This window comes from Peromyscus maniculatus, chromosome 2 (assembly GCF_049852395.1).
Source record: "Peromyscus maniculatus bairdii isolate BWxNUB_F1_BW_parent chromosome 2, HU_Pman_BW_mat_3.1, whole genome shotgun sequence".
Classification (NCBI taxonomy): domain Eukaryota; kingdom Metazoa; phylum Chordata; class Mammalia; order Rodentia; family Cricetidae; genus Peromyscus; species Peromyscus maniculatus.
The window spans coordinates 98,779,358-98,802,421 of NC_134853.1; the positions used below are offsets into that span (position 1 = coordinate 98,779,358).

A 23,064-nucleotide genomic window follows, 5' to 3' on the forward strand; every position below is an offset into this window, starting at 1 on the left:
TTTTTTAAGAAGTTTATGAAATATAGTGCTGGGAAGTGTATGTAAATATGTACTGACATGACCACTGGATCAAAAGAAACAAACCTCCATTATATCGTTGGAATCAGAGTTGAAAGTAATATTTGATTTTATGATCAGTTAAATCAAATTATGTACAGAAGGAAGATGCATCCTTGAATTTATGGAAAACAATTTTATAACAAGTGGATATAATTGACTACATCAACATTATATTGTCTCCATGTCACTAAGGGAATTAAAGATTTTCCCATCTATTTTTTGCAAAAAATTCAAAAGCAAATCTAAAAAGGCTCAGGTTTTCTCTTTCATTTTGAGAAGGGAGCTGAGATAATGATTTTTTGATTGCTGATACACATATTTGGTCCATCAAAAATCAAATGAAGCGGCATATTTCCACCTGAAATGGCGTATTTGTCAATTATATGCTTAGTGTGTATTTTTCTCCTCTCCTATTACGTTGCTTTAATATGCTGATGAATAGGATTTTAGGCTGAATTTTTAATTTGAAATATTTTAATGCTTTTCTATTAACTAAAAGAACTGCTTGGGGCTTGAAGGCAGCATTAAAAGGATTTTAAAATGCTTACAGATCACTATAAACGCCTGTGGACTAAAATGACAATTGGAAAGCAGTTGTATGTTTCTATATAAGCCATAAGCCCTCCACTTAAATATATTAGCATTTACTATATTACATGGATGTCATTAATATTATGCCCCATCTTAGACAGTGCTCTAAAATGTTATATAATATCCAAAGCAATTTAATGTAAGTAAACATCTCTAAATGTAAAATCACTTTTATAACCTCTCAGTTTGATATTGCCAGCCACGGTCTAAGTCCATTTGTATTTTAATGTATTAATTATGAAACTGACTAAGTTGACTCAAATACACAGAATTGGGAGCCTTTGGGACATTAGTATTTGTTGGTTTTTTTTTTTCTTTTTTCTTTTTTTGGTCAGGTCACTAAAGAGATTGAACATCTGTTTTTCCCCTCCAATTCAATTACTTTCTTCTCCAAACATGCAGTTGTCCTTATAATTGTTTTTTTAAAAGAAAAGTAGCACATATCCCTTGTAGTACATGCAAACAATGGAGAGTCTTTGTATAACAAAAGCAAACTCATCATCAATCAAAAAAGAAGCCTCTAATGCCATAATATGTATTTTAAGGCAAAAATTATGGTCTCTGGAGCCACTGTGCCTTTGTTCAAGTCCTAGACCAAATGTCTGCTACTGTCTTGATACTCCAGTTAAATCTGTACCTCAGCCTCCACATTTGTAGATATGGACAACTGTAATTTCTCTTTTGGAGTCATAAAGTGACTTATGTGAAGTACTTAGAACAATTTCTGACATAAAGGAAATATAAACCTAAAGAAAAACACAGTTTTGTATACATTCTTACATACCTATGCTTTTTGATTTATTTGAGACAGGGTTTTGCTATACAGCCCAAACTGGCCTCAAACATTTATCATCATTCTTCAGTCTCCAGAGTACTGGGATGACAGCTGTACTATCATGCTGGCTCTCATCCACTATATATTTTAAACAAAAAATTGACAGAGTATATTAATATAGTTCCATTCTGTGTAATGTGTTGGCATTTTTCAACTTAAATAGCTCTCATAAAGATATACATTGACAGGTTCTTAAAAGTCTGTATAACAACTTAGAATGAACACCCATTTATTTAAACATCTACAGATCTGTTTAGCTGATTGCTCTGGAGAAATCCCTAACATAAAATACAGATAAAAGATATATATCTACGAAAGAAGTGTTGGAATATACACATGCCTCTTAGGAAAATATTATCGAATACTTCCACTTACCTCAGCAGCACAAAATACTGCCACACACTAAGTTTTAAAGAAAATAAAAAGGTGATCCTTCACTTTATAATCTATGAAATTAGGCATAGTCCCATATCTTTCAATTTTTTTGTTTAATAATGTCCATTGCATTTATAGTATACGTGTTTGGTAGCTGGAAAGATGGTTCAGCAGTTAAGAGCACTCACTGTCTGGTCTTCCATAGGACCTGGGTTCCATTCCTAGCACCCACCTGGTAGCTCTCAATCATTTTTAATTCTAGTTCCAGGGAATCTGACATTCTCTTGTGGCCTCTGCAGCCACCAAGTACATATTTGTACATAGATACACATAAAGGTAAAACACCCATACACATAAAAGACAATAGAATAAAATGGGGGAAACTCTTTCTCTTTATGTTCTCCAAAGAGTCTTCTTATATGAAATATAATTGTTTTAAATTGTTGGTCAAATGAATAAAATAGAGAAACAATCCTACTGCTCTAGAATAAAGCTTTAAAAACTGAATAGGTTCCATGACACCTCTAGTGATTGCCATGCATCTTAGACCTATTGCAAGCTACTCTGTGCGTTCACGATACATAGCCTGTGTTTTTGATGAGAACCATTTCCTCATAATCTACTTGGTTTGATACCTGGCCCCTATTTCAGAGGTTCATCTTTGAATTTGACTAACTCTTCTCTAGTGGCTTTTTGTTGTCAATTTTCTGACTGCTTGGTTCTTTATTTTATTTTATTTTACAATATAATTTAATTCTACATATCGGCCATGGATTCCCTTGTTCTCCCCCTTCCCACGACCCTCCCCTTCCCTCCAGACCGCCCACCATTCTCATCTCCTCCAGGGCAAAGACTCCCCCGAAGATTGAGATCAACCTGGTAGACTCAGTCCAGGCAGGTCCAGTCCCCTCCTCCCAGCTGAGCCAAGCATCCTTGCATAAGCCCCAGGTTTCAAACAGAAAACTCATGCAATGAGCACAGGACCCGGTCCCACTGCCTGGATGCCTCCCAGACAGATCAAGCCAATCAACTGTCTCACCTATTCAGAGGGCCTGATCCAGTTGGGGGCCCCTCAACCATTGGTTCATAGTTCATGTGTTTCCATTCATTTGGCTATTTGTCCCTGTGCTTTATCCAACCTTGGTCTCAACAATTCTCGCTCATATAAATCCTCCTCTTTCTCGCCAATTGGACTCCCGGAGCTCCACCCAGGGCCTAGCCATGGACCTCTGCATCCAGTTCCCTCAGTCATTGGATGGGGTTTCTAGCATGACAATTAGGGTATTTGGCCATCCTATCACCAGAGTTCGGCCTGTCTCTCGACCATTGCCAGCAGTCTATTGTGGGGTATCTTTGTGGATTTCTGTGGGCCTCTCTAGCACTTTGCTTCTTCCTATTCTCATGTGGTCTTCATTTACCATGGTCTCCTATTCCTTGTTCTCCCTCTCTGTTCTTGATGCAGCTGGGATCTCCTGTTCCCCCAAGCTCTCTTTCCCTCGACCCTCGCCCTTCATTGGTCCCACTCATGACCAGGCTGTTCATGTAGATCCCATCCATTTCTCCGTCATTGGGCAATCCCTGTGTCTTTCTTGGAGTCCTGTTGTGATGGCTCAGCTGTTAAAGGCTGGGCTCACTGTCTGCTTAGTTCTTAATTCTTGTATTACTCCCACTCTTTGCTCTACTATGTAGATTACATATGGGCCCTCTCTTCCAGTCAGGTGCTCACATTATTATATTAGCTCCTGCTGTTCAAGTCAGAAAAGTAGTTCCTTGTCTGGATACCCACTAATCTGATCTCTTCGATTATTTCTTAGAGTTGAATACATAATCTCTCACTCATTAAAACATGGTCTCTATACTTGTCGCTTCATTCTATGTGACTACAATCTGCACTTCCAAACTTACCTGAATACAAATATATATGGAAATGAACATTGACTACCTAGTAAAAAGAGGCAGTTAGAGACACTAATGTATATATACAAAATATTAAGTTATATTTGATTTCCTTGTCACAAGAAACCTGAGAAAAATACCACATCATTAGAAATACAGCTCACAGTATAACATCATTTCGATGAAGTTAACATTTTGGAAAATAAAACATTATCTTGTGTCCATGATAGCTAACATTTCACCAAACAATTTCAAAAAGATTATTTTAGAGCTTTCATTTAGATATAAATGTTCGTGGGCATTTGGCCAAGTAACTGGGCTAAATAACAGCAGGATACAGGAAATAAAAATAATTGAGTTTTATATTCTCACTTTGATATATATTTTCCAGAATGATAAACAAAACAATTTTAATACGCTAATCCATTGTAAACTTTTCCCATGGAGTTATTGTTTAATAAAATATACTTTTGAAAGCAAAATCTTTAAAAATGACTAAGTCATTTTTATTTGAAATATGCACTACCTGTTTTATCTCTTCAATTTACAGTACCAGTATACATTGCACCAATTTACAAGATTTAAAAATAAAATATCATAATGTCCTCTCATGAATGTAAAAATGTCAAGCAAGTACAATAAAAAAATGTGATCAGTAATGTACAGCCTTCTATTATATACACCAGAGAAAAAAGAAATGATACCTACAAATGCAGTCAGTTGCCTTCAGGTATATTTACAAGTAAAAGTGAAAGTACTTATATACACAGACACATTTATCTTTTAGTTCAAAATTTAGCAGGGTAGCCCCTCAGGAAAACTACCACTTAAACTGGGAAAACAGGGAACTAGTGGCTGTTTGTCTCTGAGTTAAAAATGCAAACAACAACTTCAAATAAGACATTTGTTTAAAGTTTAGTGATTGGACACATTTATGGTGAGGTAGAGGGCTCCCTTGCCAAACACCAGCTTCAGTTTTTCTGTAAATTCTACTTTTTCTCTGGAGCTTTTGGAATCTTTTGCATGCAATAACAATCATTGTACTGCAGGAGCACACAAATACTTTCCATTGGCACATGCTCTGCGTTATCACTGTCTATAGCTTCTCTGAAATGGCAGTCCCTAGAGACCTGAGTAATACCAAGCCTTGCAGCAGCTGGAAGTCAGTGTTCTAGTCATACAGGCAAGTTTCCATCTCCCTCTGGTGGCAAAGAGAAATGGGAGCAGGCAATTAGGAAATCTCTGGTGATAAAATAGGCAGCCTGAGACTATGGTCCACATACTTGCCCAAGTTGTTGTTCTTCCTTTTGTGCATGAATATGATTTAATGTCACTGAAAATAACAGCAAAAAATTAATATTTTGAATATTCTAATATCTTCAAGCAGAGTGCATAAAAAGAGGTTACAATAGATATTATCCTTGCTTCCTGAAGGTTCTTATATTTAATCACTCTCTTCTATGTCCTTTCCTTTCTCTATTCTTGCCTATTTCCCTCCCTTCCTTTCTTACCTCCCTCTCCCTCCCCTCCTTCCTTCCTTCTACATTTTCCTTCCTCTCTCCTTCCCATTTTAACTTCCTACCTTCCTTTCTTCCTTCCTTTCTCCCTCCCTCCCTTCCTTCCTTCCTTCCTCCCTCCCTCCCTCCCTCCCTCCCTTCCTTCCTTCCTTCCTTCCTTCCTTCCTTCCTTCTTTTCTTTGTTCCTTTCTTATTTGTCCCTTTCATATTAATACAAATTAAAACAGGAATACTGGAACAATGAAATATAAAGGGGTGTAATTTAAAACATGATTTTGTTTGTTTGTTTGTTTGAGGCAGGGCCTCCTTAGGTAGTCTTGGCTGTCCTGGTACTAACTGTGTAGACAAGGCTGGCCTTGAACTCAGAAAGATCCACCTGCCTCTGCCTCCTGAGAGCTGAGTGCTGGGATTAAAGTTGTGTGTCACCATGCCTAGCTTGCCATATTTTTTTTTAAGTTTGCTTTGTGCTCAGTTTTATGAGATCATACAAGCATGATCAATTATAAATGCCCCAAATCACTAATGGGTGAAGTAAAAGCATGGCTCTGATTAGTGTAATTTCAAATTAATTTCTGATTAATGCACAAAATAATTTTTTAAGAAGAGCTGAGTTTTTCTACTTGGTATTTGATGGTTAATATTAATTTAGCTACAAAGTAAAGCTGAACACAAATTTTTGTTGTGGGATGTCATTTTGTATGCTGTGAATATGTGTTGCTCTGACTGGTCAATAAATAAAATGCTAATTGGCCAGTAGTCAGGCAGAAAGTATAGGCGGGACAAGCAGAGAGGAGAAATCTGGGAAGAAGAAGTCTGAGTCAGGAGTTGCCAGACAGATACAGAGGAAGCAAGATGACAAGGCAGAACTGAGAAAAGGTATCAAGCCACATGGCTAAACACAAATAAGAATTATGGGTTAAATTAAGTGTAAGAGCTAGTCAGTCAAAAGCCTGAGCTAATGGCCATGCATTTATAATTAATATAAGCCTCTGTGTGTTTAATTGGCAGATGTGAGTGGGAGAGATTTGTCCTGAATGCCGGCCAGTGGGGACACAGGAAAACTTTCAACTACAAATTTTCTTAAAACTTCCCATTAAAAGTCTGGTTTTAGTGAAGGGTAGTAACAAAACTTATCTATCATCAATATTTCTCAGAGTAAAATAGTAGTCATAAATGAATGACACATTCATCATTGGGTGGGTATATTTCAAGACCAAATATGTTGGGCAATAATGCTTGATTAATCAAATATGCACCATGAAGCTTTAAAGGGTGAAAATGTATCTGCACTATGTACCAAATCAAGGTGCTAACTCTTTGACCACTTCATCAAAGAATGGGTTAATATTTCCTATGGCTTATATTTTATAGCATAGATTTTAAAGTACTATTCTTCTCTTTCAGAAAAGGGGATGATTTCAAAAATTGGAGTTTAGAATTCAATGCCAAGGAGTTTCATTTATCATAGACTTACATATATTGCACTAATATTGTACAAGGGAAATATTTTATGTCCATATAGTGTGGCTTTTGTATACATTAGAGCCTTGTGTATGCCTATCTGCCTGTCCACTCCTTAAGTGTTCCTGGGTATCTAACACATGACAGCTTCCTAGATGTATCTAAATAGTCCCTGTAAAGTCCACCCTGAGATCCCTCCAAATTCTAGGCTCCACAGATATCAGGGGGAACAATAGATATTCTGAAACAATATTATCTCACTTGATATTTATGGAAAGGTAGAAATGTTTTTCCTTTGCTCTTGGCCTAAATGTTCCCACTAATAAAATGAAATTACAATTGCACAAGTTAGATTTTTTTCTGTGAAAAATGAAGTAAGAGGTATCAGTGTGTTCAGAATAATGTCAAAAATTAAAAGGAATTCTGTTTTCTTTACATTGCTCATAAGAACTTTTCACTGTGTCATCTATCCATTAAGAGGTTAAATCTCAACTCTCTTCTTCAAGAAATCAGTTACCTTGATGCCTTTCCCATGCCTTTCTGTGTCCTCAATGCCAAAGCCCATGATAAGTCCATTCTTCCACAAAATTCTAAGAGATTTGGCCTTAGGGTGAACCCATGTACAACTCTTTCAAAATGTACTTTCTAGTATTCCAACTGGCCTCTTTCCTTCCTTTGCTCCTCTTTCTTTGAAAATTCTTGAAACTTGTGGGTGTATCCACAAGTCTCAGAGTTGTAGCTAGACATTTCTATTTATACATAAATTTCTGGATACTTGTATTAATTTTATTTCACTGGAAACAGTGTTTATATTAAGCTTCCAACAGTTTAACCCACAACCTGAATTGCATGAATATAACTCCTGTTTATTCCTATATTGTTGATGCTTACGAAAATACTTTTGAAATATTTAGCAACTACTTTCTTTCAAAAACTAGAAATAATTCTATTAGAGCAAGTTCAATATACACTACAACTGATTATTATAAGTCTTCTGTCTTTTCCACCACAAATGCCCAACCTATTCCACTTTCACTGTCAATTTCTATCACTTTTTGAGCATAATTTGAAAACCATGCTGTTGTTGGAATTTCAGAATGTGCCACCAGAGGCAACTTAGTTCAAAAGGTTAGTGTTTCCCGTTATATTCATATGTTATGTTTCTGTAACACTGTCTTTATATAATATTTACTTTACATCTATTTCTTTTTGTAATTATTTTTATATATTATTTTTATTTATTTGTATATGTTTGTATAAGTGTATGTCATGCACCTGTAGATGCTTTCAATGGCCAGAAGAAGGGGTGGCTCTCTAGAGATGGAGTTCTCAACATTTGTGCCCTGGTAGCAGAATTCAGGACCTTTGGAAGAACAGCAAATGATCTTAACCCCTCATACTTATCTATAGACCCCTACAAATTTCTATGTCTAATAGATGTTATACTTTTTGTGTGTGAGAGAAGGTAAAGTTGCATGCTGATTTTTGTATACTTCAGCAGTTTTCAAGCACCAACTATCTCTATGGGGTCTTTTCTCTTTCACAGTATTTTCTCTATTGAATTGCTTCTGTGATTTCTAAAGCTGCATATTGCATGTGCCTGCACACTCTGCAAAAGCTGTTCACTATTGAGAACAAGTTAATTATCTTGCTTAGGGCTCTTAATTAATTCTCTGGTCCTTTTTATATCTTTCCAGTACATATCTAAGCTCTTTGGTGAGTGAGAATGTGTTCTACTATCTTAGTTTCCAGCTGTTCCAACTCATTTTTGTTATAATACAGAGATCAAAAGAAGTCAAAGAGGGACAGAGGGAGGGAATTAAAATTGGGGTGAAATAAAAGTAGGATAAGCTATAGAACAGCACAGCCCACCCCCAGTGTCATACTTCCTCCAGCACGGCTCCACCTTCTAAAAGTTCTATGATCTCCCCAAACAGTACCACCAACTGAAGACCCAGTGTTCAAATACCTCATTTTAATGGAGAGACATTGCTCAATCAAAGTTCCACCATAGTGGACATTATTTTTAAAACATATTTTTTCCCATCAAAGATATTCTTGCAGGTAGACATGGTGACCAACACCAGTATTTCCAGTTAACCAGCTACCGACAAGCCTGAAACATGAAATTCTTTATTCCCAGGAGTTTGAGACTAGCTAGGTTATCATAGTCAGACTTTATTTCAGCTCAAAGCGATACAAAAAAGACAAAACCAAAACACAACCTTGCAAGTTTCTTCAGTTTAAAGAACTAAATACACCCCTCCCTACACATATGCTCCTTTGCAAAGCCAAACATCCAGATGTTGCTGCAGTACACTGCCGAAGTCCTCTAGCTAAGCACCTTAGGGCGGTAGTCTCTAGTCCTGCCCCAGTTCAGCTTTAGGCTCTAACTTACCATGATTCAAATGAGGAATTTGACATAATGCCAAAGGCAGTAGTCAGCCAGCTTCTCACTGTCTAAATAGAGGATGGAACATGCAAAAGACACTGTAGCAGGAAATGACAGAATATTTCTGCAGGTCCTCTTTCCCCATTGACCTGCTGTCTCAAGGTTGAGAGGGGCAAGAGGCAGGTGGGTTGACAGAAAGCTTTGGTGGACCATGAGCACAAACAGAGACAGTCCCCAGGGAGACAGATTTCAGTAAATCATCTCAATTCTATTCCAGAGTATAAGGAAAATATAGGACTGGGGAGCCTGGGGATAAACCCCAATTTACATTAACTATCATGCTCCTATCACAAAGCTTAGTATGTGGCAGTAGGATCCTTTACCAGAGCCCCTAGAACAAGTCTTCTCAGCAGGGATCTGTGCCAAAGGTCAAGCTAAAGATGAATCAGGCATCCGGTTTTAGAGACAGCTTTTAGATAAGATCAATCCTCCAGGCCCAGAAATATTGTCCAGATAAGAGCACGTAATGGCAGGAACTTCTGCTGGAGGGAGAGACGAGAGCTCCATTTTGCCAAGTTTATTGAAATAAGCTGCTAGACCATGGGGAGGCTTTAACCTCTGACCAGCCAGCAATATCTTTCAACAAAGATTGGGTTTGGGGAGGAAAAGGGTGATAGATGATAAATATTACAATAAAATGCAGTTGAAGTTGATTGTAATAGCTGAATAAGAGGACAGTGTAGACTTCGGTCAAGGATGAATAAGGTTCACTGAAGGTCAAAGATATAGATGCCAAGTGAGAAGTGGAAACCAATTGTCAATATGAGAATTCTTCAATAGTAATCTTCTGTACACAGACAAGAAAGGACATATGTTCTACTAAACCATAATGTGAGCCTATTTGCTTCTTAGCTTTCTCCTGGAGTATAGCTCAGTGAATCACTGAGTCACCTAGATACCTGTAACACAAATGGTACTGCACTTTTCTATGCCTTTAATCTCAGAAATGTGCACTAAATAATGAATGCATTCTCAGTTTTCTGAATACTGCACTGACTCTTTCAATCCATTTGTGGAATACTAGAATTAGAAAATTATAAGCTTCTCTCTATATACAATGACTTCTTAAATAAGAAGGTCAGTTAGGAATGTAGCTAGCTAGATATCCCAAAATGAATACAGGAGTTTTCATTTTTTTAGCTGATCAGGGACATTTTTAAAAAGTAGTGGCAATCTTCCTAAAACCAACCAAATGGAAAAGTCAACTTAAAATTACACCATGTTGTTCCTATTGCTAAGCATAGCCTTGGCTAAGTCCTACCTCCCTGTCCCACCACCTTTATCTTCAATCTCATGAGTGAGTTGCTGAACTAACTTTACTGCTATGTCACTTTATAGGGATGGAGCTTGGAGTCTACATTCCTCTTACTGCTGCATGACTGATATTTCTAGGAAGAACTGACTCCTGAGAAAGATAAAAACAAAAACAAAAAATAGCCATGCATTCACAGGGTGAAAGTTCAGTAGAGATACCTTTTACTTTGCTCTCTGTTAAAGCGCTGCTAAAGTAGACATTCATGTACCTTATAGGATTCACTCTCAGCTCACTAGTTGCACTTTCAACTCTGTATTCCTCCATTTTATATATATATATATATATATATATATATATATATATATATATATATATGCCTGTTTTTCTCCTTATAGTACAAAACTGAAATGTAACAACTCCTGAAGTTTTTCATCTGGCATACTGATGTGGTTTGAATGAGAATGGCCCCTAAAGCACCTATAGTTGAGTGATTGGAACTATTGGTGAAACTAGGAAGATTAGAAGGCCTTGTTAGAGGAAGTGTGTCACTAGGGATGATATTTGAAGCTTCTAAACACTCATGACATTCCCAATATGTGTGTGTGTGTGTGTGTGTGTGTGTGTGTGTGTGTGTGTGTGTGGTGTGTGTGTCTCCTTCTTATGGATCAGGATCATGATTTAAGAACTAAACTGTTCCAGCCACCGTGCCTTTGCTTCAACACCACGGACTACTGAAACCACAATCCTCAAGTTGTCTTGGTCAAGGTGTGTTATCACAACAATAGAAAAACAGCTAAGACAAGTGCCCACTATTAGGATTATGCCGTCACTCTGGCTACATGCCTGCACATGCACAGTTCAGCAGTTAAGGGAGGGGTCTTGATCTTACTTTATTTGTGTGCTTTGTGATTGCGCATATGTAAGCAGCATTGTCACACAATTAGCGCATGCATGGCATAGCTCCATAAACTCGCCTGTGTACGTTTCACAGGAGTCCTTAAAAAAGCTGGGAACAAACTCTTCCTCTCTCCTCTCTGTTCTCTCCTGGCCCCACAATCTCTATCTTTCTCTGTGCTCTCTGCATGAGCTTCTTCCCCAGGCCTGGTTCTTTTGTTTGCCTGCCCCCCTCCTCCTAATAAAGCTCTGATACTGGCTTTTGTTGTGAGCAGTTCTTCATGACACTTACATTTTTAAAAACAACACCCACAATAAACAAGCCAGCTTCAGGAGACAAGAAGTGGGATAATGCAACTGAGGGACATACATTTTCCTTGGGACCTTCCCTTTTTCTTTTTTTGGTGTGTGTGTGTGTGTGTGTGTGTGTGTGTGAATACAATACAAGCTTTACTCTTGATCTAGAGGGTGTTCTCAGAACAGCAAATACAAAGAAACAGGAAGTGCATTTAGTTTACCAACTAGGGTAGTAAATGTGTCTTTTCCCTATTGGCTGAGGTTCAACCTCATAGTCTTATTCAATTGGCTAGTTTCAAAAGAATTGGCACACAGGAAGTGAAGAAGGAAGGGGAACTCAATCACTGCTCCAGGCCATCAAATTCCTGGAATACAGCAGGGACCCTTCCTGTAAACAAAGGTTTTACTAGCTGAGAGGATTAAAACATTTGCATAAATTGCACAAGGCTGGGGAAGATAAAAAGAGTCAATCCCTTGTCCTAAACAAGTTTTATAGTATTTGATAGACAAGACTCATATTTCGTAACTTACTTGATAGCTCTTACAAATCCCTGAAAATTTTAAACATTTTTTTTCAAACTCACTAATATGTCAGCTCTCTTGGTCTGATCTTGGAGTAAGAGACTGTAATATAGAAAAGTACCTGTTTAGTAACAGTTGACTCAATATGCCTGAGTTAGGCTCAAAGTATAAAGGATTAATTATTTTCTCTATTTCATTACCATTGCTTTTATCCAGGCCAGAGAGTCTATTCTCTTGACCAGTAGTGTCCATTCTCTGTCTCTGTCTCTCTCAATATAGTTTCTTTACTATAAAAATGTCCTCTTTATTTCTTTTTAATCAATTGGATCATATTGATGACTCAATTATTGAGCCCAAATAGTTCTTTGTGTATTTTGGACATGAGATTTCTATGTATGTATTTATGAAATATTTACTGTATATTATGCACACATATGTATGTGCTTGTGATAGCTCCTTTAAGAGTATGGGTTTTGACTTTTTCTTTCCTTTCTTTTCATAACAAAAGTAATTTATTGAAAATATTTTTTTCGTATAATATCTGACTATTGTTTCCTCTCTTCCTACTGCACCTATATACTCCTCTCTTCCCTATCCATCCAAATCCAACCCTTTCTGTCTCTCTCTCATTAGAATACAGACAGACATCTAAAAAGATAAAATAAGCTACTTTGACATTTCATCTCTCTAAAGAAGTATCCTTAGAATCTCATTATTCTATGGCCTCTATGGTTGGCCTCCAGAATGATGAACCTATAATCTGGTTCTCATAGTGACTGAATCATTTAAAAGTCAATGTAATATCTTTCTTATAAAAGCTGATGATATGACTGATTCATGGCATGGTTAAGGGGAAGGTTTTTCTTGTAGATATGAAAGAAGGACCACCACAGACACTTAACAGATTTCAAAGCAGAAAGAGAATGTAGTAGACTAAACATGGCCAGTAGATTAGACATGGCCATATGAGAAGCAGGAACCGAGCTAAGACACACGAGAGAGACAGAGAGAGACAGAGAGAGACAGAGAGAGAGAGAGAGAGAGAGAGAGAGAGAGAGAGAGAGAGAGAGAGAGAGAGAGAGAGAGAGAGAACAGGTTTAAAAGGAGAATGAGTGGCTGGGAGAAGGGAAGCCTGTGAGTCAGGGAAGTTTAGGAATGGAGGGCACTAAGAAAAAGAGCTTGGATTCTAGCATGGACTCTGAAATATGTAAGAAGTACCTGTGATACCTAGAGAGTCTGAAGGCCAGAATGTGCTTCCATTGCTAAAAGGTACCACAGATAAGTATTTGTCCCTTCTGTCAGTGACTAGGGAAATTATCCCAGCCCCCAAGAGGGGAACTAGCTTCAAACTTTCCTGAGGAATGCTGACTTTTGTCTAACCACCAGAGTTTGGGGAAATGAAGTTTCCTCTGGGTCTGAGTTTCCATATGGTTTGTAGATAAGAAATGAAGAGATGTTTATGGGCATTTCTCACTTGGCTGTAGGTAGGGCAGCAGTGAGCCAAGATTTGAGGTCTTATATTTGAACCACATTTTTTCTTTTTAAATCAAGAAACAATTATTAGAAGATAGTTGTCCAAATAACATTGCATGTTGACTTATGTCGAATGTCTGTGGAGTACGGTCCCTTGGATTGTTACTAATCCTCTCAGTCTTTGGTTATAGTTTCCTGATGAGTATTTTTTTTAAGGAAATCTCAATCATTTGACCTTACCAAAAAAGACTGGGGAGCCAGACGCTGGGGTGAAAGACAGCTAGCTCAGAGAGGCAGAGAAAGCACCCAGGTAACCTTCCTCCTCCACTGACATCCCAGACAGTACCTTACTGGTACACCATCTCAAACAAGACTTCTTCAACTCAGTGTCCCTCCCTTGTACTTCCTGTGTATCTCTTTCCTCCTGATTCTCTCTTACTCTCTGTTTTTTTCCCTTAATAATCCTGTGTCCAACTTCTGTCAAATGGTTGCTTGTTCTAGCTCTTGACCTATGGTTGACTTTATTTAATCCTATTTACAACATACAAGCAGAAAACTCTTGAGTTAAAGGTGTGTGCTAGGGCTGAGCCCCTCACAACTGGAAACAGCTTATCTGTAAATAAGTCAATCTCGGGTTCACTGTGTGATCAAATATCCTGCAACAGAAGAGTGTTTAAAACATTGCAGATGTGTCAAAACAAGGGCAAAAGAATGACACATGGCGAACAGTGCCTTGGAGAGCTATGAGAGATGCTCCAGGAAAAAAAAAGGCAGAGGGCTTTTTACCTCAGGTGCATTATGTTCCCTGGAGTATTCTTGAATGTAATTTTGTGCCTTGTGTGTTAAACATTTACATTCAGTTTATAAGATGTGTTTATTTTTGTTGACTGTCAGAACATAGCTATAGAACCCAATCTGCTCAGTGTATCTGAAACTGGACATGGCCTTCTGCCTTGCTTTCATGCTTTCCCAGATATAATCCATAGTACATGCCATGCTGGGAGATGTCTTTCTGTACACTGTGAATGAATGTTTTCCCATTGGTTAATAAATATGCCCTGCTAATATGTAGTATGTGCTTTACTGACTGTTACTTACATGTTTTTCTGACCTTTGTTTTTTTCTGAACTCAAACAACCTTCATTGGATCTTTGTTCCTTTCGTGTATAAAAGTACACTGAAACTGAAGTAAAGCTGTCAAGAGCATTAGACTGTAATCTACCCTATTCTTTCAGTCCTTAGATCCCATGTTCAGCAGACAAGGTCTGCACAGGTTGTCTGAAAAGGCAGACATACGTGGCTTCTTTTTCTGTTGTTTCTTGTTTTTCTTTTTGTTTTTGTATTATGAAGGCTACTTGAGGATCTAGTCCTTAGGGGTCACTTGGTCTTGAGAGGATCTTCTGAGTACTCTACTTTTCTTTTCCAAGTTGTTCTATGTGAGGCTAAGTCAAAGGTCTTACTTAACCATAGCTCTGTTTGGGAAAATTTAGGAAATCTTCCCTGTGTTGGCACTCCTCCGTATAGGCCAGAAATTGCTTACAGTTCACTCCATGTTTCACTAGCACAGTTCAGTGGGGGAGGTTGCTACAGCCTCCCTAAACAAGAGAATAACAGTTGGCTCTCTAAGGTTACAGAGCATTTTGGAAAAGAGCCCACAGTCCCCTGGGAAGTTGTTGACCTTGGAGGGCAAGGGGTTAAACATTATTTCTTTTTATAACTCTGATCATCTGACCACATTAATATACTTCGATGTATAGCTATTGAACACCCAGAAAATCAGTTATACATATCTGGTACTTTCAATTACTGTATAGTTAAAAAAAAGACCAACAGACATTTCTAAATAAACTTTTATTAGCTATATAGCCAGTCTTTGTAATTGTTGACCTTTGACCTTAGAAACTTTAATACAATATATATCACTTCTAAGCCTTATCCTTTATATACCTTAGCTAACTTAGTCAGACCTTCAGGACTTACAATTGCTCTTTAATCTTCTTTTCTATTCTAGAAACATCTAGCCGCCTTAATCTTCACACACACACACAAAACCCCACTTTACTAAAACAACTCCATTTACTTCATTCTGACATTTTTTTTATTTACAGGTTTCCTGTCTTAATATTATGAGATGTACTAGCACAAGCAAGTGGATTTATTATCTGTTGTGAGAATTTCCTCTTCAGATTTGAGAGACTAAGCAATATGTATTCCCTCCTGATAAGGTCCCAATGACAAATCAAAGATCAATTTCATCAATATCACACTGGGGAACTAATGAGTTTATTGAGCTTACTTATTGAGCATGGGTGAAAGTTTATTGACAGGAGTGTGGGTACCAAGAACAGACACATTGCAAAGTCTTCACCCAACGTCTGTAATGACTTTCCCACAGCTGTGTAAGTAGAACATCCATTCTTTAGTCTTTCCTGATCTATATTTCTAGTTTCTCCTCAAAACAGTGAGACTGCCTGTGATTAGGACAGAATCCCATATAACTGGATGGGGGAGAGGCTGAATATTCAACAGCTAAGTCCAATATCCCTCCTTACTCTCTCCTTCTATGAAAGAACTTAATAATCAACAAGCCCCGCTGAGGTCAAATTTGTAAGCAGGTGCAGCTCATCTTATGGAGATGGCAGTTGTTTGACTTTGGACAGTGCTGTACAATACCACCCTAATAAAAGAAAAGTGAATCAAAACTATATACATAGGATAATGTAATCAATTCCTATTACCTGTATACATACTATTAAACTGTGAGGCTTTAAAACTTCCCAGGTAAATACTATAGAAAACACAAAACTGTCTTTATACCGTTCATGGAGTCACTGCCATGACTGCTTTTGGATTTGAATGAGTCTATGTAGCAAATATAGAGAAGAAACAACTAAATCAATAACATCACCAAATTGATGTTCACAATATATAGCTAAGCTTAACTAAGTAACTCTTATTAAATCAGTTATGTATGGGGCTGGTGGGGTGGCCCAGTAGTTAAGAGTACTTGCTGTTACTGCATGGGAACCAGGATTTGGTTTCAAGACCCCATATGGTGATTTATTGCCTTCTGTGACTCCAATTCCAGGGGGATTCTGATACCTCTTTTGACCCCTGTGGGCCTCAGGCATGAATGCAGCATACAGACAGATACACAAACAAAAGATTCATAATAATAAATAAATTTTTAAAGAAGTACACATGATGCTAGAGTTACTGCTGAGAGATCTTTAGACAGGTGTTCCTCTCATCTCTATGGGTGAGCATCTCATTAGCCATTTTTACTATAGGAATCTTTATATATCCTGAAATAAATAATAGTATACACAAAAAAGTATTATTCCTTTATAAAACTGAACCCACTGGTTTACATTGGACAAGAGAATTATTGTTGAGTCCAATAATGAGTGACTAAACCAAAATCACCTATCTTTTTTATAGCCTGTATAAGTTTGCCCAAATGAATTTTATTAGCTTTTTGTTAAACAGACATAACACTTATTTTGAATGGCCAGGCTCTTTATCATGAGTTAGCAACAGTGACTGAGGAGGATCAAACCAACACAAGTATTTGCCTTTATAAGTGTCCAAACTGGAATCTTCTATGACTAGACTTGGGATGACCAATACCCACAATAATTTTGTAAACAGAAGCAGACAATTGAAAAACCTAGTGAGTACCCCCTCCTTTAAAGAGACCAAGTTGTAGAAGAATATAACACTCTGTTATTTTTATATAGAGGCCACATTTTTTTCCTCTAGTTTATATTCAGGCAAGATCTATATACTGAAAAATAGCAGGCATTTCTTGATTAAGGCTTGTGGATGGAGGAGATCCCAATGTCAAAGATACAGTGAAGGGTATCTTTACTGGTAATGACCCAATACAGTGAAGGGTATCTTTACTGGTAATGACCCAAATGTAAGACAAAAGAAGACATATTGGAACATCGTCTAGATTTTCTTTGGCTCCCTTTCCAGAGCATCCCCATGGAGAGGTCCTAGCTCTTCTTCTTTTTTTTTTTTTAAACATGACCATAATAAAAGGAGACACCTACAAGATTAGTCACTTTACTAATATGAGCCTGGCTATATGTATCCTGTCCTTCTTCAATTATCAGCCATGAAGACAACAGAGTTTGGATTATCCACATGTACAGATGTGACCCTTTCATTTCCTGTGACTTTAATAAACTCTTTGTTTTGTCTGGTAACTTTAAATGAGTGTATAAGTTGGGTGAGATTTTAGCTCTCTTGTGGGTTAAACTTCCAGTATTTCCATTAACATTCCCTTTGGCCCTATTCAAATTGATTATTTGTCAATCCCTGTTACATTACAGCACTAGGGGTGAATTCCTTTTTTTAAATATGGCTTTCTGTCTGCCTCCCTGGATTAGAAAAGCCATACTATACTGTTCCACTCACGATCTTCACCTAAGATACCTTTCAGTTGGAGAATGTGGGACATAGAAAACATTTAAAAATCACTTGGAAGAAATAATATCAGGATGTTCCCTTTGTCTAGCCTATTTATATCATAGCAACCAGAAAGCAGGAGCCCAGAGAAGAAAGAGGTAGGCAACAAGCATGAAGCAATGGAGTCCTACGTGTCTTGGAGAAAAACAGGCTTGGAGATTCCAGTCATTAAGACCCAGCATCGCCCGTGCTCCAGCCTTCCACCAAAACAGACTGATGGCACTTTGCCTCTAGTTGTCTGGCAGTGAGCCCTAATCCTTTAAGAGGTCAGGGACTAGGTTCCTGGATGGTTCTTTATTCCATTTATCACACTCCTTTGTTTTAACTTTGAAATGATTCTAAAGTTTTCCTCTCCTTCTCCAACCTTCTCCTTTCAAGACCTTACAGACACCTTAAACTACAGCTGTGGCTTCACAGCCACCTTATCTCCAAAGTCCTCACATTATTCTTTGGAAATAGTTGTTGTCTTTAAGTTTTTATCTAGTACTTTACATTCCCTACCATTCCCCAGTTTTTAGTGAGCAGTGTTCATAATTTACTATTAGCCTCCCATGGTCCATACTCAAAAAGGACTTCTCATCAATTTAATTTATGATAATCCTCTTCAGATCCCACCAATGTTCAAAGGAACTTAAAATTTCTTACAAAAAAAATTTAGCCTTCACCTAAGCATTAACTGTGGGCAGCAAGGACTGTTGATGAGACAACTTCTCACCCTGTACTTCGCTTGTATTTTCCTTAATAGCTGGACTTCTGAGAAGAATTTAAAAAAATAAGCAATTGCTACATATTTCAGGAACAGCCTGCCTTTTGACTTAAATTGCTCCAAGAGTACAGTCTGCATATTTCTGTGCTGAAAACAAAATGGAGTTAAAGATAATTGTTATACCTGAGTAGCATATAAATCATATAGTCCAGATTATAAAGGAAAAATTGACAGCTACACATATGATGGAAAAGAGTGTGCTATGGCTGTAATGGCATGCAGCACTGCTCAGATCTCAGGACTAGGTGACATCTGAAGAAAATTACTCAGAATTCCACTTTCCTAAAATAATTGTTCACTGGCACAGGGAGATTAAGTTAGTTCTCACTCATCAAGCAGAGGAACTCATCAGCTTTCTGTTTTCTTGCTTTTTGAGACTTTCAGACTTAGGGTATTACTGGAACAGTTTAAATTATTTTAGAATCTATTCAATCACTCCTTTATGTTTAGATATGTTGTATATAATAACATTCGTGTGAAAATTCACACATGAAAAATCCACTGGTAGTCATAGGCACTGGTTCCTTTTTCTAACTGCATCAGTCACTATAACTGTTAACTTTTAGTTAGCATAGTGGTTCTTTATCTAATATATCGATGAGGATTCTGGTTTGATAGTCTGAACTACTCACTTGTGGAAATAAAAGTGATTAATTTTGCAATGTCTGCTGATGGTGATGCTGGAAAGTGACCAATAATTAAAGAATTATGTCTTATTCTAAAAGAACATTTTGAAGAATTCGTCACATAGCCTATAGAATCTTTCTGAAAACTTTAAAAACTTTTGTTAGTTAGGATAAAAATTACTTTTTAAATATGTCTTCATGTAATTTGTAGAGATTGGAAAGAAACCTCATAGTGAGGACTGGCCAGAAGGCAAAACAAACACTGAAAATAAATAGCAACACTAAGTGGGGATATGAAGCTCATCTCGAGGGTCACCTGAAGTGGTAAGAGGCACACCGACTTTAGAACAGCTCTCCTTCTCTGGAGATCAGTTTATTCTTAGCAAATTAGAAGACAGAAAGAAAAAAAAAGCAGAGATGTCTGTGTGACTGTCCTCGTTAGAGCCATGTTTCTAATAAAGATGTGGGAACCACTAACAACACCTCCATCAAAAGTTCAGTGAATCCATGCAAGTGGCTTTTTATCAAACGGTGTAAAACAACCTGATTTCTGTGTCACGACAGATATAGGAATAAGTTAACATAACTGCTAAAAAGCACAATTTATGGAAAGCATGCCAGCCTTGTTAACATTGCCTACACCCAAACTTACTTCTACCCAGTCATGGCCAAAGGGCTTGGAAAGTTGTATAGCCCTTCTAGATTTCATTTACCATGTACACAGTTGGGGTGACTAATGAACTAAGTGAGCCTATGCTAAGTAAATTTCCTCTGCCAATTAAATAAATGTTACTAGTCTGATGCAAGCAGAGAGGATGCATCTGTGGGTAAACACCAACTATTACCAGATGTCTTTAAGGTTGTGATAAAAAAAAATAACGATTAATGTTCCTGTTCTAGAGACTCTCTAAACTTTCTAATTTGGCAAACTGATGTACATGTGTATCATGTTAAAGCTGGATGTTAATGCAATAAAATAGAAACTTTATAAAGAAAATAATTTAAACAGTACCAATGACTATGTTTTTCACATATTATCTAAAAATAAGTTATGATAACTTGCAAAGAACATGCTGTCAGCTTATATATTTCCCTAAGGAATTTCTGTTAAAATCAGTCCTCCATTTTCATCATCTTATTACAATTTCAGTATCTATCAATGTTTTGTACTTATAAATACAACTGAAATGCTCAATATACATACAATGTTTTCTTGCTCTTGGGCTTTAAGTGTCTTGCAGTAAAATGTCACAAAGTAATTGCATTTATGAACATACACATTCACTGACACAATTCTTTTCTTTTAATTGAAAATAGATTGTTTTATACAATCTGATTACAGTTTTCTCTTACCCTCCATGACTCTCCACCTATTCTCTCTCTCTCTCTGACTCTGTCTCTCTCTGTTTCTGTCTGTCTGTCTCTTTCTCTGTCTGTCTGTCTGTCTGTCTGTCTCTCTGTCTCTCTGTCTCTCTGTCTGTCTGTCTCTCTCTCTCTCTCTCTCTCTCTCTCTCTTTCTCTCTCTCTCTCTCTCTCTCTCACACACACACACACACACATGCACACACATTAGGACATAAGCAGGCATCTAAAATAATTAATATAAAACGACATATCTCTTAGTGAGGATGGTATTTACTTAGAAGCTTCTGCATGGTTCTAAGGAAAGGGTTGTTTAACTTTATTTTCAGACTAGTTCCTGTAGCTTGATTTTGCATTGTCTTTTCACATATGGTCTGTCATGTACAATGCAATACACATGGTTTTATATGCTTTTCTTCTCTTCTATGAGTGTGTAGTTTGTTCAGGATGCCTATGGATTTCCTTTATCTTTGTTGTATTTCCTTCTAATTCTAAGCAAAATTATGCATAATTATAAATAAATATAACAATTGTATGCCATTGACCATTTTTATTCAGAAAGTTAAAATCACCTAGTCTAATCTCCTGTGTGTCCTACAACTTCAAAGTGTTGCTTTTGTATCATTTCCCATTTTTTAAGTTATGTTTCCCTTCTTTTCTGTTTTGAAGTGTGGATTGGGATAAATGACATATTTAGGTTAAGATAAGCATATTATGTATCACCATTGTTTTGGTAACTTCTACCATCTTGTGCATGCAGAATTAGTCAAAAGTAAAATGTTAGCCGGGCGGTGGTGGCGCACGCCTTTAATCCCAGCGCTCGGGAGGCAGAGCCAGGTGGATCTCTGTGAGTTCGAGGCCAGCCTGGGCTACCAAGTGAGTTCCAGGAAAGGCGCAAAGCTACAGAGAAACCCTGTCTCGAAAAACCAAAAAAAAAAAAAAAAAAAAAAAAAAAAAAAAAAAGTAAAATGTTTCTTAGCACTGAACTCAGTTAGTAACACTGTGACTCATGCCTGAATAAATCCTATTTAATGTAATTATTTGGGGGACAACATAACATAGCAGTACTGCCAGCAGCATGCCATTATGATACTGAGGATTTGTCTTACACAGTGAAAAGACCACAGAAATACAAAGAGGAGAAAAACTGTAATACAAAAAGACAATTAAGAGACCATTTACTTACATTTTAAAAGCTGATAAGAAATCTGTCTTCTGATTCAACTGTAGTTGGCAAATTGTATTAGCCAATTATATTGCTCTTTGTACACCTACAACTTAAAATTCAGAGAGCATTGACTTACAGGGAGCCAATTCCTTTTAGAAAGTTGGTAAATTCACACATATGGAATGTGTGTGTATGGGGGTTGGGTAACAAGAAACACACACACACCTGCACACACTCAGGAGGCCAACCCATATAGATACACAGAATTTACAATAACAAGATTGTCTTAAGTATTCTCTTATGTTAAATGCCATGCTGTACTCAGTGTTCATCATACAGTTCATATTTAAAGATGTAGTGTGATTATAGAATGATTATACAACTCCAAGCATCACAACAATAAGAATTCCTACTTTATGTATATTGGGTGAAATTTTGTTCTCCACAAAGAGTTAAAATGACACCATGAGAATGAAACAGAAAATTGTAATATCTTATGAAGCAAAAATAGAATTTATGTCAACTCTAAATATCTTTTACAAATTTGAACAAAATCATTCTGTAAGTGCTTCAGTTGCTAGAATTTTTGTTTCAATGTGCTAGAATTGTTTTTTTTTTTTTAGAAAATGTAGTTAAAGCTGTTCAAGTGAATACAGAAGAGTATATGGGGTTCAACACTTAGCAGTTTTGTATGTTTCTCTTAATCAAGCTATTTAAACATGATGTACATTATTTGCTTTGTATGTAAAACATGAGCCAAGATAGTTTCTGTACTTTTATTTTCTGCTATAAAAAGCAGTGTACGCAGTCCTTAGCAAAGCCTCAGGCACAGAGCACAAAGCCAACACATGCTGTTGCAGACTTTATAATGCCTTAAATGCAGTGCATGCTCAGTAGATTTTTGCTTTTGAAGCTTGCTCTTTCCTTGTACTAGTGATAAGCAATAGGCCTCTCTGTGTCCATGCTGGGTAGTGACAGTGAGCTAGAGCTTCCAGTAAGTAATATGATAAAAAATCATGTGTAAATGACCCAACTCTA

General features: G+C 37.1%; 1 protein-coding gene and 1 long non-coding RNA gene across 14 annotated transcripts in view; one reads left to right on the forward strand and one right to left on the reverse strand.

Moving 5' to 3' along the window:
- LOC143271882 (uncharacterized) overlaps window positions 1-15,906 on the forward strand; it is a 31,136-nt gene extending 15,230 nt beyond the window's left edge. The window contains exon 2 of the long non-coding RNA XR_013049170.1: window positions 15,737-15,906. This is a non-coding gene — a long non-coding RNA (uncharacterized LOC143271882). The remainder of the gene's footprint in view (window positions 1-15,736) is intronic.
- The window catches only part of Ptprd (protein tyrosine phosphatase receptor type D), a 2,233,434-nt gene that overhangs the window by 1,543,341 nt on the left and 667,029 nt on the right, over window positions 1-23,064 (reverse strand). The gene's annotated exons all lie outside the window — the stretch shown is intronic.